The sequence below is a fragment of the Apaloderma vittatum genome, unplaced genomic scaffold (genome assembly GCF_000703405.1).
Source record: "Apaloderma vittatum isolate BGI_N311 unplaced genomic scaffold, ASM70340v1 scaffold8508, whole genome shotgun sequence".
Taxonomy (NCBI): Eukaryota; Metazoa; Chordata; class Aves; order Trogoniformes; family Trogonidae; genus Apaloderma; species Apaloderma vittatum.
In genome coordinates this window covers 12,374-32,584 of record NW_009731369.1, presented here as the reverse complement: position 1 = coordinate 32,584, position 20,211 = coordinate 12,374, and the positions used below count along the sequence as shown (strand labels likewise).

Below are 20,211 nucleotides of genomic sequence, written 5' to 3'. Positions count from 1 at the left end.
TCAAGGTGCGGCCTCACCAGTGCTGAGTACAGAGGGACAATCACCTCCCTTCTTCTGCTGGTCACAAAATTTCCAATACAAGCCAGGATGCCGTTGGCCTTCTTGGCCACCTGGGCACACTGCTGGCTCATATTGAGCCAGCTGGCTCTTATTCAGCTTGAAGGGTGCTTGAAACTGGTCAGTAATTGATCTTTACAAAAGAAGAGTGATTTCTGTCTCTCAGTCACCAGAATGCAGTATATGTGCCGTTATTGAGCTGGAGGCCTCCCATCCTGCAGGATGGGCCCTGCATCTTTGGGAACGCTTAGTAAGTGCAGGCTGCAGAGAGCCTGGGAGGGAAGCGCTTTCCAGGTGGCAAAATATGGACCTCTGTGTAGAGTGAGTAATCTAAATGTTTTTGTCCCCTGAGGAGAGAAATAGACTCCTCAAAGGGATGGTTCAGCTCACCGTTTGCACTAGAAATGCCCCCGTTGTCCTGTAAACCATAAAGGGTACGTAGGGTGAACTGACATGCAGACCTCCGAGTTTAGGTGACTGAAATTTCACCCACAGTTTCAGGGATCTGAGCATGAGCTGTTCAGCCAGATAGTCAGCCTTGTCACAGCCAAAGTGCTCTGGATGTGACCAAGAACAAAACTTCCAGCACCTGGTGCTCCTTTAAGATCAGATATGGATTTTGGGTGTCTCCAGAGTCAGGCAGCACGTAAGTGTGGATGTTTCAGGTTATCTATATGCTTCTCACCCTGTGCAAGCACAGTAAAAAATAGACCCCTTTGCACAGTTTCCTTTGCAGAAAGACTGTATGTTTTAAGACTCTACCACAAGTGAGGCCAATTTCAAAAAACTCATAAGCAAAGCAGTGTTGTAACATCAAAACCAAGCCAGAAATGTAGATCATCAGTTAGGAGGAAAAATCGCACGTGGTTGAAACCTAACTATTTTTGTGTCCAGTTTGCTAAATGCCTGTTGATAGTTGTTCTTTTTCTCCTGCACGACTTTGAGGCTGGCACATCAGAAGGGACAGGGCCAGTTCCCAGGGGAGATGGACTTTAAGCTTCACATGGACTTGGCAAAATGAAGAAAAGTTCACAGGAGAAACCTCTGGTCTTGAACACATTAGAAGTGCAAGCTGTTGCCTCAAAGATACACAGCAGTAGCTTTACTCTGTAAAGGTATATATATAACTGTTAGAGCCCTGAGCACAGCCTTTGCCAACACCAGTGGGGTCTGGCTGCCTGGCTGAGGGTCAGCTTTGCCAGCGCAGCTGTATTAGACACAGGCAAACTCACAAGGATTTACAGAGGCCAGAGGAGAAGGAAGTGGATGACAGCAACTGTATGAAACATGTTCAGAAAGACAAAGGCTCAAAGAATTGCGTTGTTCAGTCTGAAGAGGTGACACGTGAGGAGAGACACGGCCACAGAGGAGGAAATGAGTCTTTCTTTGTGGACTCAGTAATAGCTTTGAACCACAAGTGAAACCTGGGTGCTAGAAACAAGTTTTATGCAGTAAGCAAGGAAGTGCATTGGGATGCACTGCAAGGCTGTGAAAAGTCCAGTGCTCAACCTTGGAAAAAAGAGGTTAGGCAACTGTCTGATGTGAATGCTTGTGGCGTACTTGATCCTCCCCTGGCCAACAGGATGGCAGACAGACCCTCCTGTTCAAAGTCCTACTCAGCCTATTTCTATCATCCACTGATAAATCGTAAATCCTATGAGGTTCATAACTCACACTCTATTGACAGGGGAAAAAAAAAAAAAAGTAGTTTTAATTAATCCAGTTTTGTCTTTGTCTTTTTTTTTGTTGGGGTTGTTTTTTTTTTTGCTTAGGTGAGGTGTCTTCTAAGGTTTAAACTTTCTAAAGTACCTAGGAAGCTTGTCTCCTACCCAAATTATTGGGAATTCATCATCTGTCTGGGGTTTAGTGGGAATTCATCGTTACACACAGACAAGGTCTGTGTTTCCACACTTATTTCTGAAGGCTGTCTTTAGCATAGTGTGTACTAAGAACAAAACCACAATCTTCTTTTGTATCCTTGTGACATACACACGCATAGACCCCGAAGGAGACAAAGAGATTGGGAAATAATATTATGAAATAAAATCTGTGTCACTCATTTTTCTTCTATAAAGGATGCTCGTGTTTCTGTTTAATTTTCCTTAGCTACCTGTTGAGCAGGCTTGTGTAGTGGGAAAGGCATGGAGCCCAGACACAGCACATGCAGCTGAAATGACATCCAGCACAGCATATGACAATTGGGGTCATCGTTGCTCAATTTTTGACCACTTTTCTTGTCCTGTTCTGTAGAGAAGTTGGATAGGCAGAGATTAGGTAGAATAATCCTTCTTATCTGTATGCTTTAAAGTCCTGGCTGTCACAGACACAAGATCCTGGCACTGCTGTAATGGAAAGACTCTTCCCACTCTCTACTCCTGCAATTGCTTGCAGATCAAAAATGAGGCAGCTCCCTCTAGCTGGCCAAGATTTGATGCCTTCCTTCCAACCATTAACAATGGGGTAAAAAACCCCAAAACATTGATGTTGGAAAATAGGGAGAATGAGCGTTTAGCTGAAAGCTACCAGGCAAACTGACATTCATCCCAGCACAGATACGGTAAACTGCCATGTGCAGGAATGGGAAATGGATTAGGAGGACCCTAGGTGGGAATGAGAGGATAAATCATCTTCCTTGCAGGAAAAAGTCCAGAGTTGTCTTTGACTGCCTTGAAACTGGTGGTATGAGAATTTCTTCATCCCTCCCTCTCTAATCAAATGAATGTTTTACAATTATTTTTTGCATTAATTGTATTAATTGTCCTGGCCTCCTTGCAAAGTACTCTGAGTGCCATCACTGCAAAATTGTTAGATAAGAAACAGCTATCCCTCATTTTTTTTATTGGGGGAAAGCATGGCTGTTCACTTAGTATCATGCAAGGCAAGAAGACAGACAGGCAGAAAGGTTTCTGAGTCATAGCTGGGCTTCCGATTAGAAGTTACTAAGCAACAACAGCCTGATATTAGCCCTACATTCCTCTTTGGAAAGCAATGTCTGTTAACACTTGGGTCAAAATTAGGCTTATCTATGCATGCAGCTGATGTCAAAGGCATGAGTGCAAAGAAAATCGTGTTTTGGTTTCCTAACTTACAAAACTTTAAACAATTGCATTGCCCATATTTTATTTGTGCTCATATTTCTGGCTTCTCATCACATGTACTGGGAAAAGTACATGTGATGCTGGAAAAACACAAGCAATTCTGGGATTTTCAGGGAGAGGTTAACCCAAATACATGTTTTATCGAGCGTTGTTTGGTCGGTCACCCTGCCCAACATTGGCATGCATTTTGTCCCTGATTCAGAAAAGTAACAACTGTATTTCCCTCTGTTTATTTTTCTTCATTACCTGCTTCTTTCCATCCCGTGCCCTTCAGCCTCTCCTGTTACAGATGCCAGCCTCCCCTATTCGTACCTTGGGTTTACTTGTACATGGGCTTGGGCTTCCTGGTGACAGGTCCTCCTAGGATATGTCCTCATAGTAATACTAATGCAAGAATTCCTTAGGTGAATTACAGTGAAATAAAGTGAGACTTGTTTAGGTGTTCTACCCAAGCACTTTTTCTTCATGAGCAGTATTCCCTGTCACCTGTGGCTCCCAGCCACAATTGCTAACCTGCCCTGGGGCCTAGGCAAAAAAAACCTTAAGAACTGTGACATAGCCCCTCAGCATTTGAAAGAGTGCTAAACACCTTCATTGCAGACACTGAAAGAAACACTTTCTCACAGTTCACTTAGATCAGAGTAATTCATCTTAATGCAGTGAAAAAGCCACAGGATATATCCCCAGAAATCCCAGCAAGTGCTGACGCGGTAACTCATGTAGCCCTTTGTGGAGTGGCTGCCCTCAACAATTACCTAAATTAACTCAGCAAAGACTGCTCATACATAGAGAAAATCCTCCCTGACCTGATCTGTAAGGCCATTTAAATTATTCCTTAGGACCCACCTTTGCTAATATGCCTCTGCAAAATGAATTGCTGAAACTAGGAGAAGAAGGTACACTTCACCTATCTGTGATATTTTACAAATATCCATGTATTCATTATGGCACAAGTGGCTGGTAGTGACTTCTCTTTCATGTGCCAAGTGTCGACTGTTAGTGACTTGTATAAAATACTTTTAACTCAAAAAAAATGTATAACCATTTTATAAAATTCTATTTTCATTGGTATAACAGCCCTTTGCAATTTAACAAAGAGAAAGCCCATAGGCTAGAAAAGTGCCCCCTCACTGCTAATAAATTTGGATTAAATGCACACAATTTAATTAACTCACTTAATTTCATAAAGTTCCTTTCTGGTTTTACTTCTATGGCTTGCATGCCAGAGAAACACACTGGCAGTCTCCCAAATAATAAATGAATACAACATAATTGCAAGGTTGGCCTCATGCCACCACCAAAGCAGGAATATCCAAACCTGTAATAGAAATGTCTGCAAACTGATGGAGGAGAAAAGTAATGCTGGGGCAAACCTTTTTAAACAAACTCTCAAGACTCACAGGTCCCACTGCAGAGCAGCCCAGCACTCTGTGTCAGGAGGTGGAAGAGAGGAAGAGAGTATTCATCTCTCTGAGCAAACAAATAGCAGGACTTTTCAAGAAATCTGTTCTGTTATTATACAGAAAACAAAGTTTATTTTTTTCTGTGGTACTAAGTTTTCAGAGTACCTGTATTTGTCAATATCTTTTTGTTAATTTGCTTACAATTCAACCTGAAGTACACATCCAACATGGAAAAATTTGGACTGGAAAAATCAGAGCTTGAGTAACTTATATTTGGTAAAGTTAGCAATAACCAAAATCAATAAATTAGTCATTAATTATGGATAACCTTAATTAAGGTTACTCTCACTGCTTCTACCCATAATAGCATTCTTCTCTTGTAGTTATTTAGTAGGCCTGGTTTTCATTTGCAAATTTTAGACACTGAAATCATTACTGAGGAAGAACTTTTAGAATTAATGTAGCTATGCTTCCAGGTGGAAGTGCATAAGGTATTCTTTAGTCTTGTCTCTGAAAATAACTATACCAGTATAAAATGTTTTTCTACTAATTGTGAATTCAGATTAGAAATATGTGCTGGCTTAATTATAATTAAATATGCTAGATAGATATAGTACTATATTTATTATAACTAGAAAGATTGCACTATTTTAATTATATTGACAGACTTAAAGATTTGCATTTTTCTAGCAAAAAAAAAATATCAGCTTCATATACACATTCCATGATGTCAGCTGAGTAACTCTGGTCTCATTGCTGCAAATGCAAGGTACTGTCTTGCATTAAAAGCTACGCCAAGTCATATCACTTCAGATTTACCATGGACTAAAAGCATTCATGTGGATTGTTATCATGACTCACTTGGTCCACAGTAACTTGTTAAGCCATGATAATTCAGTTATGAATTTGAGCTTAAAGGGAAACGTTTCAGATCACTATAATAATAGTGCACTAGCTGTGATAGAAGAAGGATATGTTTTGCATTAACACAAGACCTAATGAAATAGCACCCCCATCGAGACTAAGCATGCAAGACCATGTTAAACAGTGAGCACCAAATAGTGATCAAATAAAGGAGGACTTCAAAGAGAATCAGTACTGGTTCAGATACAGCTGATGATCAGCCTGGAATGCAGCAGTGTTCCTTGATGCCTGTATAAAACTCCCACTTTAATCCAGAGAAAGATGATTTTTGGGAAATCATTTGTGAATGCACTTCAGGACATACTTGAATTTCACTGGAAGTCCTAGGATTCATGTTTGAGTTTAATGCTAAACATTTGCCTACATGTTTTCCCACATGGGCACATTGATTTAGAGACTGAAGGCCATGCAAGTTAACATCCTTTGAAAGCTATCAAGGTAGTGCTGAAGAAGGAAATAAAATCAAACCTTAAAAAAATAAGGAGGTATTTTGATCGCTATGTTTCAAGCTGAAAGTGATAGCACAAAGATCTGTCCAATGGCAATGAAATTATATGAATTATACCCAAGGTGTTGTTGGTTTTTTTTAAAGTGATGATCCAGTTTGTTTACTGTTTGTGATGTATACTGTGCTTTAACAGGACTGGATAAATCTGATAAACTCTTTAATTTTGGACTGGAGGAACTAATGGAAGTGGAGATCTGCCAGTGCTCTGAAAAGCTCACTTTCCCTATTGAACCTCACATTTAAATTACCCTGACTACTCTAGATCATGTAAGTAAATAGACATGGGAAATGCAGCATCAGCTCCAAGAATCTGCTTAGTCTTCCTGTTAGAACTATGATGTACTGACGTACTGACGTACTGACGTAATGCATTCACATGTAGGGTGAACATTTATAGTCAATTACACTCAATTTATTAGATTAGGGAGACAGAGGAATGGGATAATAGCAGAGTCATATGGCAGTGGAGTTTTACCATCTGTTATCTGCCTTTAGCAATGGACCAGTTCTCACTGTGGACAACAAAAAGAAATAGGGAAAAAATGAATGGGATATATGCTTTTAAATTCCCAGCTGAGAATCTAATTCAGAATTTTGAATTTACATTTGAGCCATTTTGTAAGCAAACTGAATTATTTTCCAATATTTTACAGCTGGAAAGATTTGCCAGCGGGGTCTTATTAATTGCATTTAATAAGCTTATGTAAGAAGCCTATGCAGAATGTGCCAAAAGCTATTCAGTCCACAGTTTAAAGTTATAGATCCAGATAATGCAATTGACAGCAGCAGAACCGTGTAGAGTTCATTTTGGCTTTGCAACTATTCATGTGTATACCCTGAGGATTTTTTTACTAAAAGAAATTTATCTGTGCATAAATACTAGCCCTCTGAAACAGAGCTGAGGAGAAGACCTATGTGACATAAGACATGCAGCAGAAGCTAGCATCTAAATCTGAAATTCGAGTACTAAAACCCTCTCTTCAGAAATCTCATTCAACTATTATTTTACCAGGGAGACTGCTGCCACCCTAGGTTAGGTAGCATTCCTCAAGAACCAAAATGCTACTTCTCTGCAACCACAGAACCTCATTCTTCAGAAAAGGTACAAGTTAGTCTGTTGTTGAACCCATCACAAAGCCTCACCTTTTTTTAGGAACCAGCGCAGAAATATGTCCACATACTCCTCCAATGGCCATCTGCTGTTGTGTTCTAATTCCACATTATGTAGCCGGCAGCCTAAGACTTTCTGCAAAGCTCGGTAAGAGCATCAACTTTCTTGTAAAACTTGTTTTGCACTTCTTTAAGACAAATCTTAGCCTAAGGGTTATCAGCTATTTTTGGTATGGCTCCTCTTCTGCTGAGTTGTTGCAAAGAATCAGGAGCTACCTAAAACAGAAGGGGAAGTGAAGGTACAATTCTGAGGTAGGTATTAGGGTATACTTACGTTAGGCTGGACACAGACTGAGATCCATGTCTTTGTGAACAGTAGGACCAAAGCCTCTAGTGCTTTTTTCTCTACCCTGCTCACCGAGTGCCAGGCTGCAAAGTTGTATCCCTGTGTCTTAAACACCTCCTCCTGCCTAGAGGCAGACTCTGGGCAGCAGGGAGGTCTGACTCGCTGGCATAGACAACCACCTATAGAAGACATGACTGGGAATCCACTTAAGAAGGAGATGGTATATAGACCACCAACACCTCTGACTGTATCTTCTGTAAATTGCTTTCCAAGAGAAAAGAAAAAGCTGTGAGTCTTCAATGGATGGGAGAAATAATGAAAGATATTTTCCTTTTTTCATAAGTCATATGTACGTGCATATATGATGAAAATATGAATTCTTTTTGTGAGTATGTTGGATACTTCTTTAATCAAATTTGACTTCTCAAATCTCAGGCCTTTTTGTCTCTGTGCTGCAACCAGCAAAGTTTGATTTATTTACAGAAACAATCAGTTCTGAATAATTTTGTGAGAGCCTGTGAGACCTGTGACATCAGAAAATAAATATAGCATGGGTACTGCACTTACTCTGCATTTGTGTCCTGGTCTGAGCTAAACAGAACCAATTCTGCTCAGTGATTTTACTTTTCAGCTCAGTCTCCTCCAACAGACTGCACTTTCTGAAGTTAGCAGCGTATTTTTGCAGACAGTGTCTGCTACTAGAAGTGATAATGCCTGATGTTTACAGTTACTGACAGGGATTGGTCTGCAGAAGGACTCTTGCTTGTACTTGCTTCTACAATAATCAAGGCCACTGCTGGATCTTGTGTGCTACGTTGGGGGTGCTGGGAAGAAAAAGGTTGCACCTCCAGGGAGTAATGGAGAGGATAAGTGACCATCAAGAGTATTGCATTCCATATACATCACAGTCAGTATAAAACCAAGGGATCACAAGGGCTAAACTCTCTTCTTCAGTGGCCAGTATCCAAGGAGGCATCCATCCAGTCTTCTGCCTTTGATCCCGATCCTGAATTCCCAAAATGCATCTCCTGTGTCCAGCTTCTCTCTGGCCCTGAATCTGGGACTTCCATGGTGTGGCCTGTTCTGTAGCATCAATGGGGATTGCTATCCAGGAGGAGTCACAGAATTACAGAATTGTTGAGGCTGGAAATGACCTCTGAGTTGGGTTTGATATTGATTTTGTATATATTTGTATATAGTTCATTATTTTCATTCTTATTAAAGCTATTTTAGTTTTTCAATCCGTAGTCTCTCTGCCTTATTCCCTTTCCCGTCCCATTTGGGGAGGGACAGGGGTTAGAGAGCATCTGTCAGGGTTCTAGTGGTTAGCCCAGCCCTAACCCTCAAAAACCTCCTTTGGAAGACTGACTTCCTTAGGGTGGGTTGATATCCCTTACTCCTGCCTGTATATCATTTTGCTGGGAATGGGTATAGGGCAGAGGGAAAGTGTTTGCAAAACAGACTTTAACCTTTCCAGAGCAAACAAATGCTGTTGAAGCAAACAAACAAATTGGAATTCTACAAGAGGAATTTTGGACTGCATTTGCCATCTCATTTTCTGCTCTCACTATTCCAAAAACTTACAAACTAAATTCTCAATCTCAATCTACTTACTGATACCTCATGTTTTCCAGTTCCTGTTTCTGACCTCCATTTAAAAACACACACATTTAAAAGTACACAGACTCTAGAATTTTAATATTAACAGCTGAAGTAACACCATCTTTATCCTTTAAAACTCTATTCTTGTAAAAAAAAATAAGAAACACTGTTTTAATCAACAAAAGAGATGAGTTCATTCAGAAAAAAATGGATTTGAGTTAAAGTATTTCGTAAATCTGTTTGATCAACTGAATAATATTAAAAGATTTCCCATGTTTTAACCTGATAATCCCCAGTCCATCTGTAAGCAAAGATAAATTAATTCCTTGAAACTAATCACAAGAGAATGAGATTCCTAGTAATACATCCATCTGCAGGTGTGTGTGCATAAAATATATAATTATATTATTTCACATTAATTTTAGCTTTTTTTCCTTTGATTTTTGTGGTTTTGATCAATTTATTCTAGTGGAATGTCATAACGAAGATTAATTTGCTGTTCTATCAGTGCCATGGGAAGTTCTCATATTTCCAAAGACATCATTCCATCCACCTGACATTACCAACATGGACATTATGATAGTTCTGTGAATTTGGTGTCCTTTTACCATAAGAAAAGGACTTAGGTTCAGAGACTTAACTGACTGAAGTTTCCCATTTTTAGCTTCCTCCCTACAGAAACAAGGCTTTTGCGATCATATTTGCAATTTCTGTATATCTCTGCCTGTGGGTCTTCCCCATTCCTCAGTAGATCAGGACATGCTGGCTGGTTTAACTTCACAAATACATATAGAGGACTCAGAAATAATTTGTGTGCTTTAAGTGTCACTACAGCATATAGAGACTCCAGTAACTGCTTCTGAAACTGTTGTTTGAGCTCATACCTCACAATACACTCAAGTATACGTGGGAAAGCCAAGAGGAAGCAGAGAGACAAAGAACAAGACCCTCCAGCAGCAGAAGAGCCCAAGTCGGTCCTGCATGTGACAAATATGCAGGAAATCAAGTTCCACTGGTTCTGGTGCTCACTGTGTGGCCTGTGGGGTGTACATGCTGCTCTTTTTGTTCCTGGTAACACTGTCTACAAACCAGTGGCTATCAAACAGGATTGAACACCGGACTATGTGGTCTGCCTGTTTGTTTGCTCTTGGGTGGCTGTGGCCAGTAATCACATTTCTAGGGCATAACTCAGTTGTGGCACTTCTTTTCTATGTGATTCTGCCCTGAACTTCTTCTCCAAGTGATACTTGGCTCTTGCACAAAGCTGAGTAGAAAGGTGTTCACTTTGAAAGTAGTGTAAATTCACTGGAGTAACATAGCTGGTAACACCCAGTGCCTACGTCCTTGAACTTGCTGATTGTGTACTGGCACAACAGAAGGTATTATATTGTGTATGTTTATAGACTGTTAAATCAATGTGCTGCTGGAGGGGAATCTTCCACATCATTTATAAATACTGGTGAGAGATGTGCTCTCAGCAGCAAAGTGCCTCCATTGACTTCCACAGTGTTATACATTTTGCTGCATGATTAATTTAACTTGCTCCGCTTCGTGAGTGGTCCACATCAAGAATTAACATGTTAACCAGAGACTTAGCTGTTGCAAAGGACTGCCATCCCAAATGAGCCCTTCTAAAGAATCAGACTAAAATGCATCTAAATGTTAATTGGGGAACAAAAGAAATTATGAAAATCAGGAGGACGTTATAGTAATATCAGATAGCCTCTGGACCATAGGCATCTAAGGCAGACTGTCTAGGAACAGCTCTCTGCTGATATAAAATTATGACTTGCACTTCTGGTATTTCACAATACCTCAGGTTTCAAATCTGTCATGTTTCCTTCCCTAGCTTTGCACTTTGGTGCTCAGTACTGAAAGTGTCAAATCCTGTACTCCATACACCTCTAACTTTCTGACCTTGAGCTTTATTATTATAGCAAATTATGGCCTACAGCTGAACTCTCCTGAAAAGTCATTGTGGAGCTGATGCAAGAAGTGAAACATGTGAGAAGCATGGGTGGGGCACGTAAACCGCAGTATTACTGCAGTAGTGAGCAAAGGGTGGAAGTATCGGTGATCACAAATAGTCAAAAAATCCTAGTCAGAATGATGAGCAAATTAATGACAATAAAAAAATCAGGCTTGTCAAATCCAAAGTCTGAAATAAGGACAATATATTCATTAATTACTCAGATGTTTCAGTGAAAGGAGTATATTTCAACAGATGAATGATAGAGGTATTTAGCTGAAAGTTATCCAAGTAGTTGTCTTATGCAGCAGTTTTCCCAAGTAAGAGTTCTTCCGTGTCCATTGTTTCCCCAGTCCCATAAGTACCAGCTGTTATTGCCCACATTTGCTTATCTCCTGATTCTTGAAAAGACTCAGCCATCACATGTATTACCAAACTGTTCTGTCTAATAATGTAATTAGTTGTGAAAGGACTGACAAAACTTTAAAAAAAGTTCGAGTTCTGTCAAGGAGTTTTATTAAATCTTACTGTGTCGATGAGTATAGTGAATAAACTAAACTGAAAATGAGATAGCTTCAAGTTGGACGATCAGTTCAGCAAAATGCATTCCCTTCCTTTACACCTGAAGTTCAGTTGTAAGTTGTTCCCATTTTTCTGACATGGTACAGAAACTACACCAGGCATGTCTAAATATCAGTCAGTAAGTTCATACATTTTCCTAATATACGCCAAATTATTAGTTTTCTGGTGAGTGGGAACTATCCAGATCCTGGACCTCCTGTACATGAGCTTTTGAACAAAAATGGTTTTAAATGGGATGTAGCTAACCAGCTGTTTCAGCAGTCTCTGCCCAAACACTAGCGCTCATTTCCTCATAGCAAGTCCTTTTGTAATTGAAGTTATTTTGACAGAATAGAGAGCAAAGTTCCTTGTTGATCTAGTGACCAAAAAAACCACAACAAAGGATGAGCTGCGAAACACCACCAGCAGCAATCTCTCCTCCGGCATTTTCTTCCAACATTAAAAGACTGTTTTGCAGCGTGAAGAAAAGAAGCCTTTAAGATTATGTGTCATCTCATCGCCTAGTCCCTTTGTAATACTGCTTCAGCGTGCAGAACCCGTAGCCTGTAAGGTCTCCACCTGTTAAAACGCCCGTGCATGTCTGCTCAGGCAGGATCAAAGGGCAGCTCTGCCCAGGCAATGACTGGAGACTTCAGGAGTCGCTGGATGCAGCAGCAGGTCCCTGCCTCCAAAACCTCTACGTGCAAGACATGTAGGAGCCCAGCCCAGGCACCCACAGGTCAGAGGCCTCACACAGGGGGCCAGGCAGCACAGGCGACTGCAGAGAGGGCTCCACGAACACCAGCTTTCACTGTGGTCTGTAGCATCTATAGCCCAGGGAGTACGCATGCAGAAGTCCAGAGTTGCAGGACTGACAACAGAAAGGCTGTAACGTGCCACCTCCGGCGCAGAAACTGTTCACCTGTGGCCCTGCTGTGATCGTTGAGACCCTGTGCCTTAAACAGGGACTGTGCTTGCCCCCCACCAGCGGCTGAGGATAGTGTTTCTTCTCCTCCCAACATCTATTCTCATTATTACCCATTAGATATTAGATGCCCCATATTTTACTCTAATCTGAAAACTGGTTTTCCAGTATTTAGAAATACACAGCTTGCTTAAAAAAATATACTTATGCACAACTACTTGATCACTCAAGAACATTTTCTTAATAGACAACCCCAAGGATGTTGACACTATCCAATAAAGGTCCACATTCCTCGTGATCTGCTCTATGTTTTCTAATTTCTTCATCACAATTAGTGTCTTTGGCTGACAGGGTTGGCACCAGTAGCTCAGCAGAACTGCACTTGGCTATATTTCATCCCTGGTTCTGACTCACAAAGGTTGTCTGGGAAAGTTTGTAAACATGAGAAATTGCCATTAAAGTAAGGATCTTATTATCAGTCTTACAAATCAGGGAAGTTCTTCCAGGGTTAGGATGAATAACAGAGGGCATAGAGGTATATTTAGAAAGTAAATGCTTATACATGATGAGATACATTTCACAAGCAGCAGAACTGAGAAGTTTGTGAAAGAACCAGTTCTCATTGGACTCCACCCAGACAAAGACACAAACGTATGACAAACCAGTTAAATGAAATGAAGGTATACACACCCAGCCTGGGTTAGTTTCAGCATTTATATGGTAATACATAACCTATATTCTTAAATGTGTTTATGGCACTGTGAAATACAAATCTAGCTAACTGGAGCTTTTTTTTTTTTTTTTGAGACAGGAGTATTTTCCAATAGAGCAGTTTACTAGACACAGGGAGACATAGGTGCATGTATGCAATAAATTTAAGCCCTACAGAGAAACACTCCATACAGTAGGAATGAAGTGTGAAATTTTTTTGTTTTGTTTTAATTCCTTACGGCAGGCACCTCCTCCTCTGCCTTTTCTTTTCCTCCTGTACATTTTGATTGCCGATCTCTCTTTTCCATGTTTTGCTTCTTTCTGTTCTTTCGTTCTGACGTTGCAGGCTTGAAAGAAAGAAAAAAAAAAAAAAAAAAGGAAAAAACCAACGAAACCCTGGCCCTGCTCCTGTTATCTGGTGCTAATGATGCTGTAAAGAGCAAATGCCTCGAGTTCCTGTTATTGCAAACAGCCCTGCTGCTGCCAAACAGCTGCGTGGAAGAGGCTGATAGGAGCAGCCTCTCTTCTGATGCTTATTATAGCTGTATCGCAAGAAAGGGTACCTGAGTGGTAAAGCCAATAAAGCTGCTACCAATGACAGCGAGAGGCCAAGAATGCACTAGTCGAGGCAAACCTTGAGTGACAGCCTGTAAACGCGGTTTTCATCGTTAATACATGGTAAATAATGCATGGCAGGTACTCGCATGTTTCCCCTGACAGCAGATGCAGGCTGCATTTTTTAACCTTCAAGTCACACCACTGACCTCGTTTTTCTTAAGTATCCGAAGGAGGAAGAGATAGTGCACGGTAATTAGATGCTGGGTTACCGCTAACGTCGTAATTCTGGTCCGTTTTACTGCGGCACGCGTTGGGGTATACTCAATGCGTTTTAAAGATATTATTTTTATTTTTAGTCCATGTAGATTTATCAAAGCCCATATACAGCAGCGAACACTAGATTCTTTTGAAATAGGCTAGTTCGTTAATTAATTGCTGAGGTGGGAATATCATTGTTTTTTCCTGATGGGAAATAAAAATTCCCAGGAAGCCTCCTATCTCGTTATCAGCACCAAAGGAAAATAGCAGCATTGTTATTCTATGGATTGCACCTTTTCAATGGCTTGAATTGCCAGCCCGAGGCTGTGTCTGGGTGCGGAGGGAGGGCGAGGAGCGGGGGGAGGAAGGATTTGCCTGAAGTTCTTTGGTTTCAGGCTGTGCCATTTGTTTTCCTAGAAGATGATAGCATTCTGGCAGGCTGCTGCAGTTTTTTGTCTGGTCAGCTTTATCTGTCTGTATAGAGCCCTGTATAGTCACTGCGCGTTGAGCTCTAAACGAGCTGGTTTTGTTTATGTGAAAAAAAAAAAAAAGCCTGAGAAAAATCTGATAAATTTCTTAAGTTTACGTGGTCAACGTGCTGTTCCAGTAATATCTCTTGAATATTTTATTTTCATCCTGTTCTTCTCCACCAAGCTGTTAGTAGCCTTTTCGGTATAATGTTTTTAGGTGTGTGTGTTTTTTTGTGGGTTTTTTGGTGTGTCTGAATCGGACACAATGAAATGTGAATCAGAGTTCATTTTGCCAGTCTTTCCTCCTTTGACCAAAAAGTGCTTTAGGGAGGCTACATCCAGCTTGGTGGCATCAGATTTCAGTGTGAAAGTGCTACATTCCTGACTTCCCTGCATTCTCTTTGTGTTTGATTTTGCCTGGTAAAATAAATGGAATACTTGGAAAGACTAATCCCATTCAGAAAAAGAGAAACAACTACAAAAAAAAAAAAAAAGACCAGGGAAAAAATACATAAAAAACAGAAACTCAGCTAATATTTTTTCACCATGCTTAATTCCATTGTATTAATTTTCATCTTTTTTTTTGTTGTTGGTGGTGGTGCACTACACTTATTTTTTTTTCCTGTCTGTGATTTACTTTGGATTTGGTTCTACTTCTTGACTTCTGGTTTTAGCTGAAGAAAGCTCTTCTTTAGATCTCTGAAATTCACAAAAAACACCACTTTTTTTTTTTTTGTTACTTTGCAAAACAGCTGTAACTTTCACCTTTCGTTTATTGCTGTGGTTCCTGACAGAACTAGCTCATGCTGGTAACGCTGCTTTGAGTCATTTCAGAATCTTAAAAGCACTCTAGGTGTTTTTTTATAATTAATTATTTTCGTTTCTTTTATAATGTATAGCTCGGACATCATATTTAGGAGTATCTTTTATTTAAAATATTTTTTTTTCCTGCCTTTGGTCTTGTCTGGAAGGTAATTTTTGAGCACAGGCTCTTGCGAAAGAGGAAGGGGGAAAGAGCATTTGCATCACTGTAGCCTTCTGTCTAAACACGGGTCTACACTGGCACAAAACAGTATAATTAGAGTACCACTATAAAGTGACAAACATGTTGACTAATTCTTAGATGAAAACGAACTTTAAAACAGTATTTACTGTGAATTCCTGACATATATTTGAAAATCTGAAGGACCTTTTTTGAGACAGTGAGTTCTTAATGTAAAGAAATAGGCACATTTTAAAAAAATCCTTTCTGCCCATGATGACAGTAATAACAAAAAAGTCATTAGAGCATCCCTTTGTTTTGAGAGTTACATTTACAGATTAAGCAGCACCACAGTTTGATTCATGGTTCAGAGAACTGTTTGTTTTGTTTTGCATGCAATGCAATATTTGCATGAAATGGGGTTTTTTGTTTGCTTTTTTTTTGGAAGGTTGGGCTTTTACATTTTTAAAGGCTGTCTTTATTGTCTTCTTGAAGAATATCTTTTTTTCTGCTTCTGTATTGTACCTTTTCCTTAAATAGCCTCACTCCCTTCAGAGTCACAGTTAAGAATTTGAAGACCTGCAGAAAAGTAGTTCTTTAATGAATTATTCTGAATATAATCATATTTTTTAAAGAAAAGGTTTGCATTTCTAAGCATCCCTCCTGGTCTTTAAAAACTGAAGCTGGCATCTGTGTTGGCTTGAATTTACATGGTCCCTGCAGGCTCTTTATCTCAAAGAATTATTTTATTCATTTGGTTGTTTCTTATTTCTTCCCCTAGGGTAACTACAACCCTATCTCTTATATTTGTTTACTTGCCTCACTTTGTTAAAAGATTATGTCTTCACCAGCGCTGATGAATTTATTAGTGCTCAAAATGCACTTAAATTGTTGAACTCGGTCCAGTTTGCCTTTATCAACCCATTTTACCTAAAGCATTTTTTGCTGTAATTGTTCCCCATGTATCCCTACCAATAAGCTCTCTGAATGTAGAAGTGTACTGAGTTAGCTGAGCAGAGGATGTAGGGAAGTGTCAAACATTATTTGTCTAGCTTTATTTGCTCCTATTAATACATCCTTCATTTGTATGGCCTGCGGTCAACATTTTCAAATACATGAGATTGTAACTGGGAACCTTACCTCCACATCTATTAAAAAATGTCAGTGACAGTTTCTTCGATGGGCACAAACCCATAGTTCAGGCTGCATCCTCTTTCTAGCTTCTTCACGCTCGGTGCAGCGTGCTGTTCCTTCAGTGCTACTGAAGGACATGCTACGGGCCCCAGCCCAGCCCTGAGCAGCTCCTCATTCATCTCCCCCCTTCCCCCTTGCTGTTTGCTTCTCCCAGCAGTCCTGCAGACTTTTGAGGGGTTGTTTTGTAACAGAATTGTCTGAAAAGGCATGAGCTAGAGAAGAGGGAGACATGGTACGGGGTAAGCCTGGGAGCATTGGTTCAATAGTGCTGAACTGCACCTTCCTCTGTCAAACATCGATAGTCTCACCTCCAGAGAGTGAAGTCTGTCTCTTCTAAAACACCTTCTCAAATCCTATGCCTGCAGTTACAGCAGCTAGAAAGGGAGAATGGACAGGATAACCATTACTGGGAGTGTTGGAGCTATAGGGATGAGCCTTTGCTCTGAGTCAGCAGCGTTTGCCAGCGTGCTCTCTCCCAGGGCAGCCCTGGGCTGGTGGCACAACAGCTACACGGGCAGCTCTTTCTATCCAGGGTAGTTTCACAGGGTCATAGTGTGTTTCCAACACATTTAAAACACGTGTCAAAAATCTCATAATTCTTCTTTCCAGTCCAATCAGCCTTTGATGTTTATAACATGGCTGTGTTCTGCTCAGCAAGAGATAACGAATGTAAGAGATAAGTAGTGGAAACATAGAGATCAGCATCTGGTTCAACCTTTCCCCTCTCTGGCAAGAAAGAATAGCATTTGAGGGTTTTTGTTTAGGCTTGTTTTTAGTAAATATTTATCTCAGCTGTGATACTGAATTAAAAGAGAACTGAAAAAAAAATGTTGTTCATATTTGTGCCTATATGGGCAGGTTTGAAGTATTTCTGGTGGAATGAGTCATGGACTAGGTCTTGAGAAAAATCTTTCTCCTGCATAAAAGTAACAGTCCCTGTGCGAGAAACAGATCGTTACTGGTGGCAGTGGAGGTCCTCAGAGTTAGTAAGAGTAACTGCTGTGCAATTAGGAATATACAAATATTGTAATATTCATAATAGGCCATTCAGTTCCCATTTGTATGTAAGCAAGGAGAGAGCAGAACGTGATTGAGGCAAAGATATCAGAATCTGAATTTGTGAGGGGAAGACTGTATGGTCTTCACTTTAAATCCATGAAGCCAAATGAAAACACCAGAATTGTTTTGACTATCTGGAGAGGTACTTGCCATTTCTAAAACTCTCTAAAAGATAAACATCTGCAGAGAAAGGCAATAGATTTTATTAGAAGAAAGTATAAGGCATCTGGAAAAGATCTCATGAGACAGAGGTGACATAAAGCATTACCCTGGTTCTGAGGGTACCACAGGAGTCTTCATAAACCAAGACACACTTGAAGCTTAGTTCTATTCTCTGTCTTCAACCAGTGGCACATTGTAGCTGCATTATAAATAATTGTTCAGCAACTTCATGGCAAGTTGTTCTTAAAATACAAAGTGTTTGCTTCTTATGTTATAGCAAAGTCATGTAGATAAGCTGCTGCCATTGCTTTTCCAGCAGTTTAGCAGATACAATCTTGTTTTCTAAATTCTAGTAAAAACATTTTTTTTCCAGCCTCATCACTTTGATCATACCACCATACCACTATTTTGTTTTTACCACCATGTCAAAAATACTATTTTTTTTTAGTCCTGTGTTGGTTGAGAATTAGTCTATATATTCTTACATCTTTTAAATCTATTCACCTTCTTGGCCTCTGCTTTGTCAGGTAGCATCATCTTTTATTGCACAGAACACCTTTCTGCTTTCTCTTTTGTTTGTCAGTGGCATCAAAGGATACACTTCCACCGCCCCTCCCAAAAAAGAAAAAAAAAGTAAGGCCATTGAGTTAATTTATTCCATATATTTGTTTAAGCCTCTCTCTCCGAGGAAACATAAATAGATAGCCAGTACGCAGTTAGGTGTTGTTACTTGTATCATAACCACCTCCTTTTGTTTGTTTCATATTTAGCTTAGAGGCATTTACTATTTTTCCTCACTAGACACCTTTCAACTTTTTGCATACATTGACTAAATTTCAATTCTATGTCATACTGATTTGTCTGCACTGCTAAAGGATAGAATGTATGAAGTAGCTTCAGGCCAGCTAAAGCAAATTATAAACATTTGCTTAAAAAGAAAAGAGTGTTATAGAGTGTTAGGGTGTCCTGCCCCACTCCTTCCACTAAAATACCCCGCCAGTCTCCAGCCACCAAAAGTTACATCAGGTAGGAAAAGTAGCAACAAAAAGAAGGGTTGTTCTTCCTTCCCTTTTCTGGCCACTTTGGTTCATGCTGAAGCTGATGACCTGAAAGCCCTTTGATTCGATGGATTTCCAAACAGTAAACTGGAGAAGCTGAGGTGTGAATACACTTGCTGTTTTGCTGCTTCTGCTCATGGAGTAATCTCTGACGGAGAAGAAAAACAGTAGAAATCTTAAATGAATACACACACAAAAAATGCTAGGAGGCTACAGCAACAAGAAAAAGGGCCTGTTATGAAATAAAGCCACACTAAAAATCAATCATGTTTGACCTGGTCTGAGGTTACAATACCAAGTCAATTTTCATCCAAGAAATACTACTTTGTTGTAAAATTAAAGTGCTGTATCTCCACTGAGAATGTATCTCCAAATATCTGGGTTCATTATGACAGCTTAATTGCACACCTTTAGGAGTACTAAAAAGAAACACTAGCCTCAGAGAACAAAGCAGACGTATTACTTGTGTTATACATGCTTAAGTGTACTTAGTGAAATAGAGTCACGACTCGTAAGTGGAGCCTTTAGACACCACTGTAGCACAAACAGACAACAACATACTTAGTTTTGACAGGGTTTTAATAGCAGATTTAGCTAAAATGACAACCACTTTAGCTGATGTAATAATCGCAGCCACACAGCCATCCTTGGCTTTTTGCAAAAATATTCCTCCTGCGATGATGCTGTCAGGAACCCACGCTCATATGCAAACTGGTAACCAATCCTTGCATGCGTACTCATAACCAGCAGTGACTGGTTCAGGAACTGACTCAGCAAGAGGGTAAAGAAAAAGGCTGCCAACAGCAGGGCTGTGCTGGCAGCTGCTGAAACCATCCTAAGCTGCTGCCTGGGGGCTGATAGGGAGCTGCACCTTGCCAGGAAGGGGAAGCTTTGACTTTTCTGACCTGGCTGGGAGCTGGGCCCTTCATGCCAGTGGTGCCTGGGCTCCTCTTGCAGCCTGTGTCTAGGTGAAGTATCAAGAGCTTTCATCCACCCGTGCTGTCTCAAGGTAAGGTTTCACAAGGCAGCTGAGCTTGTTTAAAAGTTTCCTGCGGCTGCTGAAATAGGCAGGCCCCAACCCTCATGTATCCTGGGTTGATGCTTCTTTCCTCCTCTTAAATTGTGGGATTTGCCTGATCCCATCTCCCCAGCGAGTGCAAGGCAATGAATGTTGCCCAAGCACAAAGGAGTAATGCAGAGCAGGGAGAGCGTGTGAAGGGGAGGGCCAGGATGGCTTCCTTTGATGTGACTGCAGA

General features: G+C 40.4%; 1 pseudogene; it reads left to right on the top strand.

The window, feature by feature from the left end:
- The first annotated feature begins 279 nt into the window (after window positions 1-279).
- Window positions 280-20,211, top strand: part of LOC104278247 — a 28,866-nt pseudogene continuing 8,934 nt past the window's right edge.